The sequence below is a fragment of the Acomys russatus genome, chromosome 5 (genome assembly GCF_903995435.1).
Source record: "Acomys russatus chromosome 5, mAcoRus1.1, whole genome shotgun sequence".
Taxonomy (NCBI): domain Eukaryota; kingdom Metazoa; phylum Chordata; class Mammalia; order Rodentia; family Muridae; genus Acomys; species Acomys russatus.
In genome coordinates this window covers 47,881,539-47,902,540 of record NC_067141.1, presented here as the reverse complement: position 1 = coordinate 47,902,540, position 21,002 = coordinate 47,881,539, and the positions used below count along the sequence as shown (strand labels likewise).

The window sequence follows — 21,002 nt, the reverse complement described above, 5'->3', positions numbered from 1 at the left end:
TTTCCTGCCTCCAAATCTTCCCATATACTTCTTGCTTTCTTTCAAAACAACTGCTTTTTAATGAATTGTTGTTATATGCATACATGTATTTGTGTGTGTGTATGTGTGTGTGCACATATATATGTATATATGCCTAAATATAATCCACTCAGTTGCATTTATATGTATTATATTTATAATGTCACTTGTATACATGTTTTCTTTTCTTCCTTCCTTCCTTCCTTCCTTCCTTCCTTCCTTTTTATTATTGTTTTGGAGGTGAAACATTTTAATCCGCTGCACAGGGAGTCACAGCTCTCAGAGGTTCCTTCCAGGTCAAAGGAAGTTCCAGAAATATCTAGAGTTGCTGGTCCCCTGCCTGTGAGAACAGGGGTTAGTAGGTAGAAAAGCAGGTGCCCTCCTGTCACTCATAGATCCAGTTCTGAGCGCTGTCCTTGCAATCCACTAGCTTCTTGGGCTGAAACCACAAGTTGATCTCCTTCTCAGCACTCTCCACAGAATCGCTGCTATGGACGATGCTCCTGCCAGCTTGGATGCAGGAGTCTCCTCGGATGGTCCCAGGCTTAGATAGAGCCAGTGGGACTGGTCTCTTCAAGCATCACCCAGTCATAACATTCAGCACCTCCCAGACCATAGCAACCACGGGTCCTGAGTACATGTACTCCACCAAGCCAGTGGAGGAGGGACGGTCGGTCCTGCTCCTTGAGAAGAGGCCCTCTGAAGCCTGCATAAATTTCCAGCCAACAAGGCAAATCCCTTCTGTTCTAAACAGTTGATGATCTTGCCCACAAGCCCCCGTAGGGTCCCATGAGAGTTAATGGCAATGAAGGTACATTTACTGTTGGCCGTGGTCCCCTTCAGAAGCCAGGTCTTTGTACGTATGTCTTCAAATTGAGTTTTTGATCATTTTATGTTTAATATAGTTACTGATTACTTGGGTTAAAGTTACCACTTTCTTTTCTGACACTTGTCCCAAACATCTTATTTGGATTTTCTCTTGAACCTCAAACTTTTGTCTCTATTAGTGTCTAAGTTACAATATTTTAATATTTTAAAGGAATTTAACAGTAAATAAGAAGATGTCCTCTTACCATATTGATTTTTTTAAAAAAGTTCTCCGAGACAGGGTTTCTCTGTGTAGCCTTGGCTGTTCTGGACTCGCTTTGTAGGCCAAGCTGGCCTTGAACTCACACAGATTCACCTGCCTCTGCCTCCTCAAGTACTGGGATTACAGACATGTGCCATCGTGCCTGGCTCTATATTGTATTTTAATATTTGCTTGAAATACCATCCTGTCCTGTTCTGGTTTCCTTTATCAGGACTGAGAAGTAAAGTGCCTCTGCGCGTCCATCGCACTCTGAAGGGCGATCTCCTTGTCCTTGTTCCTCAGGTGTGGGTGTCTTATCACCTCTTCTGCTTAGGAATATACTGGGCATCCCACCACCTTAGAGTAACCCCTTCTTGATGTGGACAGCTTCAAACTATTCTCTTTCCCTCTGTCCCTCTTCCTCACCTCCCACTTTCTGGACCAGAGCTTCTCACTGTGTTCCTGATGCCTCTTACCCACTCTGGTGTGCTTTCCATTGCTTTGTCACTGCACGTTGTTTTCTAGAGCCTTCCTTCTTAATGTCATCTGTTTTATAATTTAAATTTTTAACTACCTTAAACTTGCCCTTAAGCTCATCTTAATTTTAAGAACTGTAGTTTTTAAGCTTTAATTATTTTTCTTACTATGCTACACTACGCTTTGGAGTTGCTAGTTTACTTCAGATATTTCCAGAATTAAGATTGGTTCCATAAATAGAGCAAGCCCAGCTCTTTTGTACAGCATATCTATATGATAAGTGTGATAACTCAGGTGTTGGGGACAGCTTGCTGTGATTCCTGTTCTTCCTATGACGCATTCATTGTGTCCTGTTGCTTTACAAGCCTAGTAAGTTTTCATCACCGCATGCTGGATATCATAGTTTACAAATTATTTGGAAGCAGCTTTTAGGCCTGGTAAAATGATACCTTCATTCCAAGGAGCTATTCCAAGGAGCTGTGTGTGTTAGCATTCCAGGAATATTGTAATATAGTTTCAAAGTTGGAGTTTGCTTGTACCATTAAACATTGCAAAGTGATATAGAACTTATTACAAATTCATGCAAGATGGGTATGGTTGAATTAATTTCTCACAGCAGTAGTGTGGCTTCCATTGGGAGTGTAGCCTTGTTGTAAAGCTCCTATCTTTCAAGATATATATATCGACACTGCAGGATCTGTACATAAGTAGTTGATAGTCACAATCAAATAATAGCAGCTGATGTCAGTGAGAAGTCACTTTTTTAAGTACTATGTGCTCCCCATGCACCATCTCATCCGATGGCCACAACATCATGAACTCACTAACACTAGTCTCCCCCTTTATTAGGGACCAAAGAGGTCAGAGATTTGCCTGAGGTCACATAACTGGTGTGTGGCAGCTTTCAGCAAGATGGTGAGGCCAAAGCCCATAGAGTCAACAATACTATGACAGAGTAGCTACCAAACAGTCGTGAGGACTCTGAGAAGCTGGGAATATCATGTGGAGGAAGAGCTTGAGGGAGGGTAGAATGAGGAAGGGAGGGGCAAAGGACTCAGGTATCATCTCGGGAACAGATGAGAGCAACACATGGAAACAAGTAAACTAATTTATTGCACAGGACTGAGTGTTTCCAGCCAGTATGTGTTGTGAGCCCAGTTAGTCTCACCAACAAGATGGGGCAGAGGACCCAAATCTTATAATCAGGGCAGCTAGAGTTTTCTCTGGAAAGGGTGGTGATTAAAGCCACAAAGCCAGCAGGGAACAGCAGCAGCAATAATAGCCTTGGCAGAAAGTGAGTGATATGATGGTGAACACCTCAGGGAGAGTGAGGAATAATGTAAAAGCGGGAGATGGAAGGGAGCTTAGAGAACCGTCAGATGACAGCGACCGAGAAGGACAGAGCAGGCTCGCAGCGCTCTCTAGCCTCAGAGAAACAGAAATAATGATAGCAATGAAAACAGCAGCAGGCAGAGGGACTGCGGAGGCGACCCAGGGAGAGGAAAGAAAGGTTGGCAGGCGCTTGGCACTCTATCTACCTGGGGAAAACCTCAGATGTCATTTTTCTTCTTCTTCTTTTTGTGTGTGTGTGTGTGTGTGTGTGTGTGTGTGTGTGTGTGTGTGTGTGGATTGTAAGGAAATATCAGCCCCTCTTGAGATACTGAGCCTTGGATGTCTACCTCGTGGACTGTCACTCTTCCTATTCTGCAGAGTCGGGAGCAACGACAGAATAGTTGTCCTTTGTGGGATGATGCACCGTAAAGATGTAACTGGGATGCAGCATTTAATTTCGCACTTGATGCAATTAAATGCTGCATCCTATTCAGGGATGTGATCTACAATCCAGCTACCCATAAAGTGTTTGAAAGAGTGGGTTCTGTGCCAAGCTCCATCCCTGTCTTATTCTGGGATTTGAAGTAGCTTCCTCTCTCCAGAGACAAAAGAGATTGCGCTGGAAGATGGTGTCTAAGGTCCCTCTTTCTGTTCTGATTTTATCGGTTATATTTGCTCTACTGGGATAAATTCTGAAAAAAAAGGGAAAACCATTCAGAGCAAGTTTTTGGGTTGTGGTTCAGATTTTTCATTGACTCTTCAGAGAGAGATGCATGTGTGCGTGCGTGTGTGTAGGCACACGCAGGCACATGGATACACAATACATACCCACTTACAAGTTAGCATGCGTTTTACATCTGCAGCAGCAGAATGGCCTATTTATTAATGATTTCAGTATTCCCTGGTCTTTTACATGTCACATCAAGAATAGGAAATAAAAATATTTGCACAAACTCCATAAGGGCCCAATAGTCCTCCTATAAAATTCATCACCACCCTACCATTCCTGACTTACCTCATCCCTAAATGGATTCTCAGATATGACTACATTTTAATCACCAGACCTCAGAGTTTTAAAACAGTTAATGTCTGGATTTCACTCTAGGGCAAATGTATTAGTTATTGTTCTATTGCTGTGAAGAGACACCATGACCAAGGCAGCTCTTATAAAAGGAAGTATCTAATTCGGGGCTTGCTTACAGTTTAAGAGGGTCAGTCTATGATCATCATGGTGGGAAGCAGACAGACATGGCATTGGAACAATAGCTAAGAGCTTTACATACTGATTCATAAGCAGCAAGCTGAAAGACAAGAGAGGGAGGAAAGGAGGGAGAGAGGAAGGGAGGGAAGTAAGGAGAGGGAGGGAGGGAGAGAGAGAGAGAGAGAGAGAGAGAGAGAGAGAGAGAGAGAGAGAGAGAGAGAGAGAGAGAGACAGACAGACAGACAGACAGACAGACAGACAGACAGACAGAGACTCTGGGCCAGTGATACCCCTCCTCCAACTAGCACACCTTCTGGAGATGCCCCTATAGGGGCCATTCTCACCCAAACTGCTACCAGGAAGTGAATCCAAGTTGTTTAGAGGTACGCCACTATCATCAGAACTTTCCTGAAGTCTTCAGGATATCGTGAGGGTGACAGTTCGAGAATCAGTGCACGAGCGCTCTAAGAGTGGAGACAAGTCCTATGACCCAAGGATAGTGCTTCTGTATAACAAACACTTGATAAATGCATGCCAAATGGATTGACTACTCCATTACTCCACAGTCAGGAACAATCCCAGGACAAATCAAAAGACTGGCACACTTTCAATCCATCTTTCTTCTTAAAGGAGTTACCTCCATAGTCTTTCCCACACGCCCCTCGCCTTCCTGTCCTTCTCCTACCCTGCATTTGCACTTATCCCAAGTCCCGGTCACTAGCACAGAATCCATTACAAGATGTTAACCTCCAAACTGTATCTTCACAAAACTGTCTCCAATGTGTGGGAGCAGTAGGCAGGTGGAAGTATCAGTTCTCTGGGTCTAAGACAGCAGATTTGCACATCCCACTTCACTTGGCTATTAATCAATCGTGCGCAAAGCTTCCTTAAGTTCTCTCACCTATCAGATTATGAAAACACCTCTCTGTGAGCACTACAGTGACGATGAGAAATGAATAAGAGTCTTGCACATATATGTGCACATATATAATATATAGATAGATTCACTTCTCAGTTTGGGAAGCAGTGAAGGAGAAAACTTTGAACAAACCCAAAGGCATTTCTTTAACTGCTTACTAGTACAGAGCACTCTCATTGTTCCTTGTTTTGTGTTAATGTTCTAGACTCTGCTTCTGTTTTTATTTTATTTTTTCCAAACTAACATCTCAGTATTTGTAAACCGCGCCTAGTGAAATCCACTTCATAGCTAGGGTTTAGGTTTGTCAATGGGCCGGGTAATCGCCTTCCTTGCACGTATGTGTGTGCTGTGGTTTTGACCACTTGGATAGAAAGATAGTGGGGACATAAGGAACAAAAGAGAGCAGAGTCCCCAGGATTTGTGCCACCTTACACGCCCATCAGCTTTGTTACTAAAAGCTGGTGACAGCATGAACACTTCATAGGTTGCAGCTACTATCAGCCAGAGGTAACAACGGTTATGACTATATGATATGGCTCCATGATCTTAATTTTAAAATACAGGGTATATAAGTCTCCATCCCTACCCTTTACCAGTTACTTTTGGGATAATGCATTTCAGATTTCAGATTCTATCGTTTGAAAGATGTACATCACCATTATATAGATGTAGCCTGGAAACTTCCATCTTAAACTTTTACTTCGGCATCAGTGATGAGCAGAAGTTATCACCGGCACATTTTATAGTGAGTTAAACTTAAGAAAATGTTTTAAACACACACACACACACACACACACACACACACACACTTGCATGTACCCAAATATATTCACTTGAGTCCTTTGTAAGAATATTACTTTGTGGAGTGAGCACAAGCGAGCTACCACTTACTGACAATTCACACCTTCTGGTATTTTGGGGGGGTGGGGTATGAAAAAATGTTCTGACTTCTTCTTCCATGTTGTATTCTTTGGCATATGTGAAGGTGATGTTTTTCAGGAGTTACGCAATATCCAAGGCTGGACAAGGTAATCCTCACAGATTCTGTTGGCCTGCTTACATGATAAACCTGGTAACTGTGCTCATAGATATCCATGCCAAAATTATAGTCCTCTAAAACTTCTGTAGAAGGATTTAAACAGTTTTGTGCCTTGCCACCAAATTGTGTGTTCATATTTCTACACCTCCACACCTGGCAGTATTTCAGCCCAACATTTGCTACAGTATTTTGAGTTCGTCTTGTTTATTTTTTCTCCTGATGTACATTTCATGTGGAGCGCTGAAGTTATCACTTCCCATACGTTCTGCTGCCGCACAGCCCTACTCCCAAGCCACACTCTTCCAGATTAAAATGCACTGAAAGGGAACATGGACATCAGGGTTTAGAATCCTTTTCCATTCTGCCTCAGCGTTTGTTGCCTGGGTCCAGAATAACACAGTTCGACTTCAACTACATAACACAGAATTGCAGAAGTGTGCAGAAAGTGAGCATTTGATATGAACCGTTATTCCCGGAATCTCATGTTTTGGAAATACTGATAAGATGTCAGCGTTGCATTGGGGTAGAGAAAGTACCCTGCCTGGTGCACTGTTAAAAAAAAAAAAAAAAAAAAAAAAAAAGAGAGAGAGAGAGAGAGAGAGAGAGAGAGAGAGAGAGAGAGAGAGAGAGAGAAAAGAAAAAGTATGCTGTGGCACTGTGTACGTGGAGTCCAGGATTTGAAGAGAGGTGCCCTAGATTAGCACTTTCCTTACAAGGAGTCATGGGACCAAGTCTATCAGTACCAGTGAGAAACGCATTGGAAATGCACAACTCTGGGTCCCTTGGACTTCCTGACGCCGTGTCCCCTGGGGGTCGAATCCAGCAAGCTGCTTTGCTCTTTTTGCTTTCTTCTCATCATATAGTTGTGAAGCACTCTGGAAGGTAAACCTCGGCGGTAGTGATTTTCCAACCTCAGCTCAACTTCTAACTTGGCCCGCAGCTGGGGGAGACACCCCAGTGCCTTAGCGGTCCACCCCCTCTGTTTTCCTTACTTCCACTTCTGCTCCGTAAGGCAACAAGGCCTCATATCCACAAAGGATTCTCTTGGCACTCCTATTGCTTGGGATTAATTGTGTGAATTCTTTGAACCAGCCCTCTCAGGTAAAACCATAAGCAGAGAAACTGAGGCCCAAGACTGTGGGCCCAGACTCAGGAGGTACGAGTACAGTGTCCTTCGTTCTCAGCCACGGGCCTTTACCACAAACTTCCAATCTCCCTTCTGTGGCCTTGTGGCATGTGACCATACCATCCCCTTTCCTCCGCACGCACGAGGAAGATCACAGGAGATTGGGGAACAACTCTGGAAAAAAACGGGGGCGGTGATGGGGCGGATGGAGAGGGAGCTCTTGGGAAAGCGCTGTTTCTCCTTCCCCTGTACTGCTGTAATTGCAGCCTTGGTGGAAAGATGACCTGTTCCCTTCACTGTAAGTATGCCTGAGCCATAGAACTCATGTCTATTGTAAGAGGGATGTTGCAAATAACAGAAACCCACCACACAGTCACGGGATGTGGCCATCGGATCCACTAGGAGCTGATTAGGGCCCACAGGAAGCCAGGCTTTGGGAACTGAACAGACAGTCGGCACCATCGGGTTTTTCTCTAGACAGGGTTCCCATTGCTGCCCATCTTCGCCTTCACTTTGAAATCTGGCTTGTTCTTTTTACCTTATGCGTGGAAGAGAACATGCCCGCAAGCAGCTGTAAGGTAGCAACTCCTGAGCAAGAAGGCAGGCTCTTTCCTCCCCAGTGTGGGCATGAATCCCAGGGCAGCACTCTGACTGAACCGGAGGAAAGGGCAGGCCAGGGTCATGTGACTACTCCTGAAGCCCAGGTTGTTGGTAACTCTAGGATTGCATGGTGTGCTGCCAGATGACAAAAGCTGGGAAAGCTTGTTAGTAAGGCCGAGAACCAAGCTGAGACTCCCACAGACATCATCTGGGTGTAAAGTGAGTTCTGCTATCCAGGGCCTAGGAGGATGCTGTGTGTGTTGGTAACATTTCCACCTTCAACAGGACTTACAATACTGCTACATAAATACATACATAATATAAAGATGTCTTTCTAAACACAACACCTGAACCATCAATAAGGATAGTCTCCCCTCCCGCTTGAATCCAACAAGAATGTAGCTTATCCTTTACCCAGGAGCAAAATCTACATGGGCGGTAAAACTCACAGCATGGGCATTGCAAGACGCACAGACACATGCTCACCCTCAGGGGTCTCCTTGTCCAGGGAATTAAGAGCCAAGCAGGCTCGCAATGCCTTCCATGTGTCCTCACGGCAACTGCCTTCCAGGCAAAGACAGCTCAGCAGCTGGGTGGGAGCTGTGTGTGGCTGCACTCAGACATGAACACCGATACTTAGATCATGTCCGTGCTGGTTAAAATACAATTGTTTTCGCCTCTGTTCCTTAGATCCTAAATAGCTAGCATTTCTTCTAAACTACCCCATAACCAGAGACTAAATCTTCTTAAAACAAACACGCACATGGGCCAGTGGCATAGTATTAATGGCTGAGAGATGCAGTGTCTGGAGAGCTGAGCACTGCCTAAGAGTGCTTATGAATTCCCATATTGTTACAGATTACAGCAATTGTTTAGCCCATCTCAGAGAAGCCAAATGCAACCTACATGCCCGGAACAAGCTATAGTCTGTGTTTTCATCTTAAAAACCTTGGTTACACTGGTGCATCTTATCAATACTTTTGAAACGATATTTCCACTGAGAAATTATAAAAGAAATGACACTATTCAATTTCATTATGCTTTGCATCCTTTCAGAGCTGCTCAACATTTAAAAAAAAAAAAAAAAGCCAGCAGGTGGGACTGACTCTCTTAGCAGGCCTGATAGAACTCTTGTCCTGAAAGAACTTTCAATTACAGACTGTCTCTCCAGCCTCCTGTTCTAGGCTCCCCCCAGACAGCATCAGAACAGTACATAAAGATGTATGACTGAGACACAGTACAGTGTGCTGCCAACAGGCCATGAAGGAGGAGAGAGAAGAGAGGAGGCACAGAGAGCTTTTCTATTGCTTTTTTTTTTTTTTTTTTTTTGCTTTGTCTTGTTTCCTTTTGCTTTTTCTCCCATTTTACATTTCTTTTCAATTTACAAAGAAGGCGCCATCATTCAAGAGGAAGCGTGACAGGATGTGCTAATTCATTTGTTCCCAGGATGCTTTGTATCAGTGCCCTCACCCTGTTAGAAAGTGGCTCTCCTCTACCACTGAGCTCAGCACTAGATTGGATCAGAGAAAGGGCACACAAACCCACAGGAGAATGGCAGCCATGAGGGGCTGGGGGTGCAGAGGTTTTGCAGTGTGCATGGAGCCCTGAGGTCCATCCCCAGCACCAAGAAAAAGAAGGCATAGAATTATAAAATACCTTGGACTCTTTCCTTCCAATTCTTTTTTTTTTTTTTTTCTCTTGTCATTCTTTTGGCAAGTAGATTCACACACACAAAAGATTACTTTTCAGTGGTGTCTTTTCCACTACCCACTGAGTCTGATGACTTCTCTAAAATTTTCATGAGGGTGTCTGATTGCCATTTTGCAGCCGGGAATGACAATTAAAAAAAAAATCCTCTTTTAATTCAATACATTTGATATGCACATAATTCCTTAAGTGTGAAACCTTGCTTGAAGTTGTCTTCAGTTTGCCACTTCTCAAGGAGGAATGAGGAAGGGAGTAATCAAATACATTTCTTATAAGGACCTGGCACGTGGTACCATGTGACAGCAGATGGCATGTGAAAGCCGTTGTGGGAAATACAGCCCCTGTTAAACAGGCTGTGAATGTGCAAGGTTGTGCGTGTCTCCTCAGAGTGCCGTTCAAGTCACCCTGGCATCTGCAGGAGAGCAAACAGCCTCTTGTTCGCTTTTGGAACGAAAGCTAATGTGAGCGGCCTTAGGAAAGTCATGGAACTACAGGTACCCTGGGCCAGCTGCCGTGCTGGGTAGACGCACCCATCAGAACTAGGAGCATTTTACTCCACGGGGCGCTGGACTTGGACAGGCCCTGAGTGTTTGGAATGTGTATTAGACTATTGAATAGCAAGGCACAAACAAGTGCAAACTCAGAGGCTGCAAGTGGAAAGACAGAAAGAACACAAAGTTCCCCATTTGGGAGTAAAATTCCTCTTTGTCTCCCTGCGTCCCTGATTTGGGGACCCAAGAGAGCAGCTACTCTGTTTTGTGTAAAAGTAACCCCATCCAAGGTCCTCAAACCCTTTGCTTAGGCTGAGAATTTCATGCCCATCTCTTGATTCACACCAAGGAGAAGCTAAATTTTGCTCTGTGATACACATCCAAGGCAGCATGCTAATGAGAATTATTATTAAGCAATGGAGAGTTGGCAGCAGCTCCTGCAATCTGCTCAGCAGCAAAAGCAGGCAGGGCAGAGGCAGAGAGTCAGAAAAGCAGCTTTGTGGAGTGCTCTTCGGGACCAGATTCGTTTTGGTCACTCTCAACACCAGGCAAAGCCAAGTATTATTGTAAGCTCCACAGGCATGGCACTGTTTCCCCCAGCTCTGATGTATCTGGCTTCTTTTAAGAGGGGAACACCTCGATTTTACTGCAGCTTTAGAAACACCCCACTCTTCGCTACAAAACAGAGTTTCTGCAAATTCAAGGAGCAAGGTAAAAGAAGGAGTAATTTGCTCTGCATTTTAGAGTGTCTTTTATTTTGATAGCCCATCCAAACAGGCTCATGGTGCTCTCGGAGTTGGAATGACATCTCAGAGCTCTCCGTGGAATGCCTTTTAGAAGAGCCTGTGACATTTTGATCAGGTAGTAGGCTGGGTCACCAACTACTGCCTAGCAGAGGGGTCTGAAAGAGAGCTGCTGTGAATCAGCCTCCAAGTAGTGAGACCAAAATCTTTGGGGAGGATACACAGCATGAGGCAGCCAAATTTGTCAGGGCTTGAGCAGCTCTGCTGTGTGCAAGCAAGCACAAGGACCCGAGTTCAGAACCCACACGAGCAAAAGCTACACACAGCTGCGCATGCTTGGAATCCCAGTTTGAGACACATTAGACAGTCAGCTTAGCTAAATTGGGCATGCCCAGATCCCAGTTAGAGACTCTGCCTAAAGATACATATATAAATAATGATTTTTAATGTGCACTGTTCCTGAGGAATAGCATCTGAGGTTGTTGACCTCCTTCTGGCCTCCACAAACATGCACGCACATACTTACACAAACACACACGTATGTACATGTAAATGCACAGAAGATTGTCAGACAGGTAATTACCGAAATATACTGATACAAGCTATTGTTAAGGCTGACAGACCACAGCCATCCATTTCTGTCTCCTCCATAGGCCTACAAAGGCTGATGGACTCTAAGATGTGTTTTCAAGCACCTCAGACAGAGTAAATTACAGATTGTTGTCACTGCATGTCCTTTTCATTTCTCTATATTTTTCTAACACTTAAGAGGCCTGGAATTTAGTCTTGGCTTCTTGGTCCAGTCACTACTTCCTGCTGCTTAGGGCCTCCCTCTCCTCCTGCTGAGACCCCTTTTATGGTCTACATTGTGATGCTGATCTCTTCCTGAGTAACTATCCCACCCCCACCCCCAGCCACATGTGTCATCGCTCAAGACCAATGTCATGATGGTGTTGCGGCCTTACTTGAAGCCCGTAGTGGCATCCCTTGACCCAGCTTAAAATACCACTAAGGCTCTCTCTCCACAGTCTGCCACCAACTGGTCCAGACTCAGATCTAGCCATGTCCCAGTGTACACATCACACTTGAGCCACACGGAGCTGCCTGCACTTCTACAGAGGAGATGAGCTTTGCCTTGCTCCTGGGTTTATGTCCCTGTTGCTTCTTTTGTTTGAGATACTTGATGTTTGTTGGTCAGACTCCTGCCTTCATAGTCCAGAGATGCTCAACCTCCTCCTCAACCTCTTCTCTCTCTATGAAGCCTTTCCAACTTGCATCCTTCTTTGATACCCGCCCCCCATTCTCTCACCCCTGTGTCTCTTATCATACCTGCCTTCTAGCCAATTCTAATTTTTTTAAATGACTGCATAGTATTCCACTTAATGAATAATCATAATTGGTTCAACAAATCCATATTGATGGTCATTTGGTGCCTCAAGTTTTTTAGATTGTCTTTGAGATTCCAATTTTTCTTTGTAAATGACCATTAACTTATGTTTTTCTTTATGTCATCACCACTTATAGAAATTCAGAGCAGCTTGCCAGAGATGCAAAAATAAATAGGAAACTACTCATTTAGAATTTGCAAAGGTGACCCCCTTCTAATTGCTTTGTATATATAAGATGTACAGAAAATATTGTTAGAAATACTGAACTATAGAATAAATCAATGTCAAAACAATAGTGATCTGAATACAGTTAACAGTTATAAGATTAGGGTCTCCCTCTATGAACTGTATTTAAAATAGCACATAAAGAAATTGGTATTTTTACCCACCTACTGGAATAATAAGTAAATATAATAGCAGATGGCTTGCATTCCTTCTGCTCTGTCCCACCAACCCTGCTCTCCCCAGAGTAGGTAAAAAGGCATCCCCAGCAGCCATTCTGTGTCGTTCAATGGGTGGAATCAGATTTCTGTAGTGAAGAGGAGAGGAAGCCAGAAATAAAGTAGAACCAGAAAGTCTAAGTGACAGAAGGATTTGCAAAAAATTGCCTGAAGATAGGATAGGTTTTGCAAGTAACCATTTAAAGATTTGGGCCTGGGCTGGACTCTCCAGGAAAAAGGGTTCAGGAAGAGACAGGGCAAACTGCTGTGCCCTGTAACAGCAGCTTTCCTTGCCTTTCACATGGAGACTGGCAATGTGTACTCAGATGTGCTTGTCACTTTCTGTTACATCAGTGACATTAGAAAATAAATCCAGTTTCTAAGAAGGTGGCTGTATCAGATATATGGTTTGTAAATAGGGTATTATTGTCTTTAGAAATATTTGACATTACCATTAAATAGTGTTTTTATTAGCTCCTGAATTACCACGTAAAATAAATAAATATTAGACAAATTAGCCAATAATATAAATGTAAGTTGTGATGATTAACAAATCTGTTGAGCAAACACCCATTGATTACCTACAATATATTGTATCAGGACCCAAGCTATTATGATTTACTGAAAAGAGAAACCTTGCAGAATTGTCATGAATGGCTTAAATTGTTATATGCACAGTTTCCATTCTCCTGATTTTTTTCCCCAGTAACTGTGCTTTTTGCTGACCTTGTAGAATTATATTTACAGGTCCCTTTTATATGTAATATGCCAATAGGCTTAGGTTTTTGCTAATAGGTCAGTAATGGTGTCTGTATCAATTTCTGAAAATGTCTTAAGGGAAGGAGTCTTGTGTTTATTCCCATTTTTCCTTCCTTCCTTCCTTCATGTTCACAACCTAGATTTCTAAGGCTACACATAGCTGAGCCATGAAATAGAGGGGACCTGGGTCATAGGCTGTGGAATACATACTGATGCTTATCTCCTTACTATCAGAGTTAAGAAAGCATGTGACAAAAATTACCATTTGATGGGGTCAGGAGATTCTTTCTGTCCCTTGAATTTGAGGCAAATTATAATATATGATATTTCGTATACAAGATGGTACAAGTATGAATTTTGTTGTAGACAAGCCTTGAATATTTCAATGAACTTTAGTTAGAAATATAATGGTATGTTATAATTAATCAAATGTGTCAAGAATAGTAGATTTCATATTCTCTTTGAAGTTTTTTCAAGGAGACATCAAGAAGTGGTAAACATCAAACCCCTACTCTGATCTACCCAATGGACAGGACATTCTCCACAGTTATGTGGAGAGCAGGGACTGACTCTGACATGAACTCTGATACCCCATATTTAACTACCTTCCCTTGGTGGGGAGGCCTTAAGGCACTCAAAGAAAGAATAAGCAGGCTACCAAGATGAGACTTGATAGCCTATGACCATATAGTGGAGGAAGAGGTCCCCCTCGGTCATAGACCTAGGGGAGGGGAATAGGGTGAAAGCAGGAGGGAGGGAGGAACAGAAGGATACAAGTGATGGGATAACAATTGAGTTGTAATCTGAATATTTATTAAATAATAAGAAAAGAAAATGGGCCTATTGTCTCTCAAGCAAACTTGATCTTCCCATAGTTTAGTAATTACTTTGTAATGCCAAGCTGATTTTCCAGACAATGTGTTTCCCACACTGTTCCTGATGCTAATCATCCTTGCTATGAAGCATACTGGAAATAAAGACCCCACTAGATGAAACACATTCTGTTATGGTAAAAATATATTAAAACATTATTGTGAATGTTCAGATAGGAATCAGGAGGGGAGGCAGCACTGGTAAGTGGCTCAGTAAGTAAATGGGCTTGCCACAAAGTCCAACAACTTGGCTTTGATACCTGGGAACCACACAATAGAAGGAGAACTCAACAAGATGTCTTCTGATTTCCATATATACACCACCATGTATGTGCATTCACATATACACTGACACACACACATAATAAAATGAAATAATTTTGAAAGAAGTATGATATCAGGGCATGATACATAAAATGTGAGTTCTACTACCAATGAAAATGAAGGGCCCTCAACCACAAACGAAGAAATGAGCACCCTTAATGCTATAAAGACATATTTGAGTCCCTTCTATTTTTATATTAATCACTTATCATGTGTATGGTTTATAAACTGACATCTTCTGTTGTGTAGGTCATCTCTTCTTTGTTGCCTTGCTTCTATACTCAGTGTGTGTGTTTACGCAAACAGGAAGCCTAGCCTCCTGTAGCCATTCGACCTCAGCTTTCTAAGACATGAGTGTAACAAGTGAGCTTTTGAGTGACTCTTCTAGAGACAAGATAAAGAAATGCTCATCCTCCCTTAATAAAAAAAAGAGAACACCAAGAGACAAATAAATAAATTAATTATAAGTAAATACTCTGTTCAAATCTGTCAAATCTGTCTTGGTGAAGCAATCAGTTTCTGAGGTTAGTTTCTGGAGTGTTGACCACTCACAGGCTGCTGCTGTGGAGAAGTTTCATGTTCACTCCTTTAAACAGCTGTGACTACAATGTCTGGAGATGGGAGATGCATAGAGAAATTCTCTTGAAGAGGTTCTCATTGCTTTCCATCATTCCCCATGCACATCCTGATACCTTGAGGATCTCAGGTGGGTCTTGGCCATTGCTTGGCTTTGAGACCATGATAATGGTGCTCCGTCTGGAGGGAGCAGCTACCCTGTACTTGCTCCAGGATTGCCTTGAGTTTCTGAATTCCCACATGTCTTAGGCCTGGAGAATCCCATGCTCATGGGAATCCTGAACATGATGTGTAATTGAGGGGGAGCAGAAGGGTAGCACTCTGTTGTATCCTAGCTCACACTCTATGGTCCCCTTGGGCTTCACTTACACACACACACACACACACACACACACACAAACACACACGATTTTTTTTTTTAATACAGGAAAAACAAAGCATCGAACCAACTGAAGGTCCCTCATGAGCACATGTAATCACGTGTGCTGTACACCCAGAGAGTGGGCTTGGTAGGGTAATGAGAAGGCATGATTGTCATAAACATTCTCTCTGACCTATACCCATTATTGCAGCCTGCAGGAAGGCCTTTCCCGATGGAAACCTCAAGCCGATGCTCCTCCTGCCTACATACTTTCTCCCTGTTGATCTTGTGACCCACTCTCCCTATTTTCTCAGTTTGTTCAGACCTCCACACAGCAGTCTAGCACCCCCACCAAAAGGGAATCCTGAAAGAAATGTGTTCTATTGTTGGCAGGTCACATGGTGCCTCTTATCCGTTCATTGAAGTGAAATGAGAGAAAATTTACACCCTCCCCCCCCCCACACACAAGGATGATGATGATTGTTGGTGCTCCAAATTTCAAGCCAGTGTCCTTGTTTAGAGAGCTTCAGAACATTTTGTATTCAACTGCCCAGCTCATCAGTGAGACAAGCATCCCATTATTATCCAAGATGATGTTTCTGCAGTTGGATTGAGAAATGCCCTGCTATTTAGTGGCTTGGGAGTTTCTCTCTGTTTTTTTTTTTTTTTTCAAATCTGAGACCCTTCCATTACTTTATTGGAAATATTATGGAGTTCCTGACTTTTGATTACTTTTACAGAACAGATTTAACAGGCTGAAAATGGCTCTCCACTGAAGAGGCAGAGGTGAAATATGGGCCTTCCCCCTCAGCTGTAGACACTCGACCCTGTACTACAGGAACATTTCCATTTACTCTGGTTGTCCAGTAGTCAGTTAATTCACATTACCATCATCAGATAATAGCAAAATGAATTCCACTTGAATAATTTGCATGTTAATAAGAGACTCTTCCAAGTAAAAGAAGGAAGAGGTGGGAGGGGTTGTGAAAGAGAGACTGACATGGAGAAAACTCATTTTTACTATCCAGAGCTCTATACATGCTAGATAGAAGAGGCCAGACGACAGAGTACTCTAGTAGTTCTTAAGTCTACTTTGCAGAAGGGAAGAGTTTAACCTTATTAAATAGAAAGAAATTTGGGTGAGGGTTTTTTACCCAAAATAATAGTTGGGGCTTTGGTAAACATCTTTGACCAAAATTTACTAATTCATAAAATTATGGTTTTAAAAACAAATAAAGATTTACAGCTCTTCAGATTCAGTTTTATAACAAGGTGGGGGATAAAAGGATGAATTCAGTGTACATTGTCCATATGGATTTAGTGGTGGTGGTGTTTGGAAGGCGAGAGAGTACAGAATAGATGCTATTGAACACTTTCTTTGAATTGTTTTCAATGTCAAAGATAAATTAGGATTAAAGAAAGCTAGAGTGAGACATTGCAGAAACTGTGAAATTGTTTAAGTTTGACCCTAAAGTGACATATTTTGATGAATCATCACCTACCAACAGCAAAGCCACCCAATGCCTTCTGGCTCCCACTCAGCTCCTCGGTTCTCACGCTCTGCTTCACAATCTTTCTCCAGCAGTTGCTGATCCACAAGGCAATGTACTCACTTCATTCTTTAATCATGACGTCTCCTCTTTCTGAATGTCTTCATCCCTGAGCCTGTCCTGTCTGTAAATGCTTACTCACCCTTCCAAATCCAGCTCCCACACCACCATCTCCAAGGAAACTATCTTCCCCCATCTCCAGGCTTCAGGTGACTTACATATGCTTTGTAGCTAATCCCAAAATCTTTCCCCACATCTCCATCACTGCACTTAACTCATGACAAAATGCTCTTTGGGCAGAGTCTCATCTGTGTCGCTTTATTGTGACTTCCTTCAAAGTGAAGACCATCTTATTACGTTTTCTAATTCTCTAAGCCACCGAACCCATCATGAATGTTCACTGAACAGATGAGTAAATAAGAACAAGTAAATAACTCACGGAGCCTGACAATCTGAGAGGAAAACCTGATTTTAGTAAATGAAGTGGTTTCCCTGAGCCATCACAGCGAGCTTCAGACTGGAACCTAGTTCTTCTGTGTTCACTCCACTCTGTTGGCTTGTTTGGGTTTCTTAAAACAAAAGCCAAAGGAAAAGCAATGAAATGGAAACTTTTAGACATGTCGGCATTTTTCACTTTAAGGAAATTAAAAGCTGGTTTCCTGGATTTAGATGACAGTCCACCCATTTAAAAAAAAAAAAAGAAGAAGAAGAAGCTGAACTTACAATACTCCCGCTCAGATTTGTATTCAGTGAATTTATTTCTTTTCTTTTATTATTATTATTATTATTTATTTATTTTATTTCTTACAGATATAAACAAGCTCGTTAAGGAGTGTCAAAAGCTTGTCAACATCAAATAGCGACTCCGTAAAAACATTCGGAAGTTTGGGTTATTATATACAAACTGCATTTCCATCTTTTAAAACATTCTCCATCCTCAAAACAATGAGGAAATTGCCAGTTAAACCTTTAAAGCTCCAAACCATCCAAAAGTCTTTAGGGCCATTTTCAAATTCTCAAAACCTAGCTGGGGCTAGATACCGCATGAAGCAATGTTACCACGCCCACTCATAATCATTGTTGTCGTTTCAGCCAAGGAGGAAATCAGGTGGGAGAAGTCTGGGTTGTTTTCCTTCATAATAATTTAAAAACAAAGTACTGTTTGAAAAACTTTAAGAGGGCCTGGGGAATTCCTACTCCATCCAACCTCTGGAAAGATCCTGATGAAGTTTTCATTGCCCGTTCATCCAATACTGTCTTCCTTTTCCCCAGGAGCACTCGATTGCTTTTCATTTATGAACATACTGCTCTCTTATCACAGGTTGCGGGAGTAACCTTATCAATTTATTTATGTCTCAGTCACGGGATATGAATAAGACCTGATTCTGACCAGTTTCTAGAAATGAAACCTTCCATGGGAGCCAGTGGGAAGAAGCTATGGACAGGGCAAACCGAGGGTGCCTTTTTGTGACGTCAGCAAGTGGAAGTGGACAGAGCCAGAGAATTGCCTTCAGGAGAGAGAGAGCTGACAGCCTCAGAGGCAGCCAACCTTACCGCTGGACCTGCTTCTCAGCTCCCAGTTCTGCAAGGCAACACATTGCACTGCTCTTTCAATTGTTGAAGAGTCTATAGCTCCAGCAAAATAGAAAGGACCCCAGTTAATACACAACAGAATCCATAATGTTGATTGAATTATTAATGGTGCACGTATAACACCAAGAAATGGATTACAGTGAAGTAATTCACCTCTCATGTTTTTCTCTGTATTACTTGGAAGTAATTCATCTTTACAGTTTTCTCTGTATTTGAGCTTAATTGGGTTTGGAGGGAAAGCTTTGCTGTAAAGCTTAAGATTCTCTGTCACTTTGGCTGTAACATGGATAATCATCTCTTTATCTTTCCATTTGAATTGGTAGGCTCCTAATATTCTGAACATTTTGATCCTTGTGTACCGGGACCATGATTCCACTATCTAGCAGAAAACACACGTCCTTAAACAGAGGGATGTGGCCCTCATGGGAGCTCAGAGCCTTCAGTTATCAAGACATTACAATTGTTTTGGCACATTATTGCATTCTCATGGAACATCCCTCAAGCCTGAAATCTCAGGGTTACTGAATTCACAGTATAGGAAAACTAGAAATCAGGCAGTGGATTTCAGGCACACCTTTGATTCCAGCACTGGGGAGGCAGAGGCAGCTGATCTCTGAGTTCCTGGCCAGCCTAGTCAGCAGAATGAGTTCCTGGACAGCCAAGGCTACACAGAGAAACCCTGTCTTTAAAAAAAAAAACCCTGAAAGAAATAAAAAAGAAAAACTAGAAATATATTAACATACTTGTGAGCCAAAGATGATTAGCTATTTGATCTATTTTTTTTTTTTTTTTTTTTTTTTTTTTTTTTTTTGAGACAGGGTTTCTCTGTGTAGCCTTGGCTGTGCTGCACTCTCTTTGTAGACCAGGCTGGCCTGGAACTGACAGATAACCACCTACCTCTGCCTCTTGAGTGCTGGGATTACAAGGGTGCATCACAGTGCCCAGCTTTTGGTCCTAGTTTTAATAGGCATATTTTATCAGAATGCTGGCAAAATGATAACTGATCCTTATATATGACATATATACTTGATACTTAGATATGATTATGGAAGTGATAATAAGGGCCCTAGCTGATTTTGGTATACGATGAATTAAGTACCCTATTCAATTCCTTGTAACTGCCTTCTAAAACAGGTGCTTGTATTTCTTTCATTTTGCAAAAGAAAATGTTGACACTTGGTGAAATTAAGTAATTTTCCTAAGCTCTCCAGAGCTCATGCCCTTAACCTTTACTCTGGTCAGCAGACTTATGGCAGTCAACAGTATGACTGTACTGTTTGAAAGCCACACAAGTCTTTAATTACTTTAATACCTGTCGGATCGAGGAAATCAACTCTAGCCAATGCAGTTACATCTGAGACATATTGCTAAACAATGCAGTTCACAATTCAGATGGAACAATAGACAATAGGCGGTCGGCCACCGGGGCATGGTGAGTGCAGCACAGGCTGGGTAAGCCATGCATCCAGGCACACCACCAGTGATTTTGATGAGAAAGAAAATGCATGTGAATTGAAGAAAATGGAACATATAGACTATGGGAGCAAATAGTATCACCACCGTTGTACCATAGTTAATGCCTACTGAATAGCTTTTGAATGTTGTGTGTGTTGCTTAGTCTTGAACAGCTAACTCCTTTACTTAGTCCGTTCCAGTGGCTACTTAAGAGTAACTGCCAGCCGGCCTCCAAAGTGTTCTAACCCTTAAATTCTTCTGATTGAGCCTCTTTTACTTTATTCCTTGTGAAACTGTTATTTGTAATTGCTTTGAGGTAGGCTCTCATGTATCCCAGCCTGGCCTCCCTCACCATGTAGCCAAAGATGGCCCGGAACTCCTGACCTTTCCGACTCATTCACACCAGTGCTGAGATTTCAGGTGTGTGCTGCCGTACCCATTTATACAGTGCTCATGTACGCCAAGCAAGCGCCCCCATCAACTGAACCACATGCCCAGCCCCATGAAAACAGTTTTGGAAAAGCTTAATAGAGTCAAGCCAAACATGGCGAATGTGTGAAACAGTATACTTCATGTTAAATTATGTCTGAGACAGAACTCCTAACTCATTCACCACTAATTTGCTGGAGTTGACTTTCTCTGGAGTGAAAGCAATCGGAACCTTCCATTGTGCAATTCTATTTGATCTCCTGTGATTAAAGACTATTATTTGTGTTATCAGTTTGGCACCAAATGAATGTCTGGTTTCCCGTTTAAAAGTCCACTTGCCCAAGGATTTTTTCAGATACGTTTTTGTCTAAAACAATAAGATGATCAAAGTTTGATAAGTGCTGCTGCCGCAATTCTCTCTTCTTGGTTTATTATTTGCCACTTAAGGCACAATTTGTGTTTGCCAGTTGGTCGTAGCCTTATCTCCTATGTTTTATGATGTTTTCTGTTATGTTTATAAGCATTTGAGTTAA

General features: G+C 42.4%; 1 pseudogene; it reads right to left on the bottom strand.

Annotated features, from left to right (window-relative positions):
• Positions 1–403: 403 nt before the first annotated feature.
• On the bottom strand, positions 404–20,437 carry LOC127189860 (nucleoside diphosphate kinase A-like; annotated as a pseudogene).
• Between the last annotated feature and the right edge of the window lie 565 nt (positions 20,438–21,002).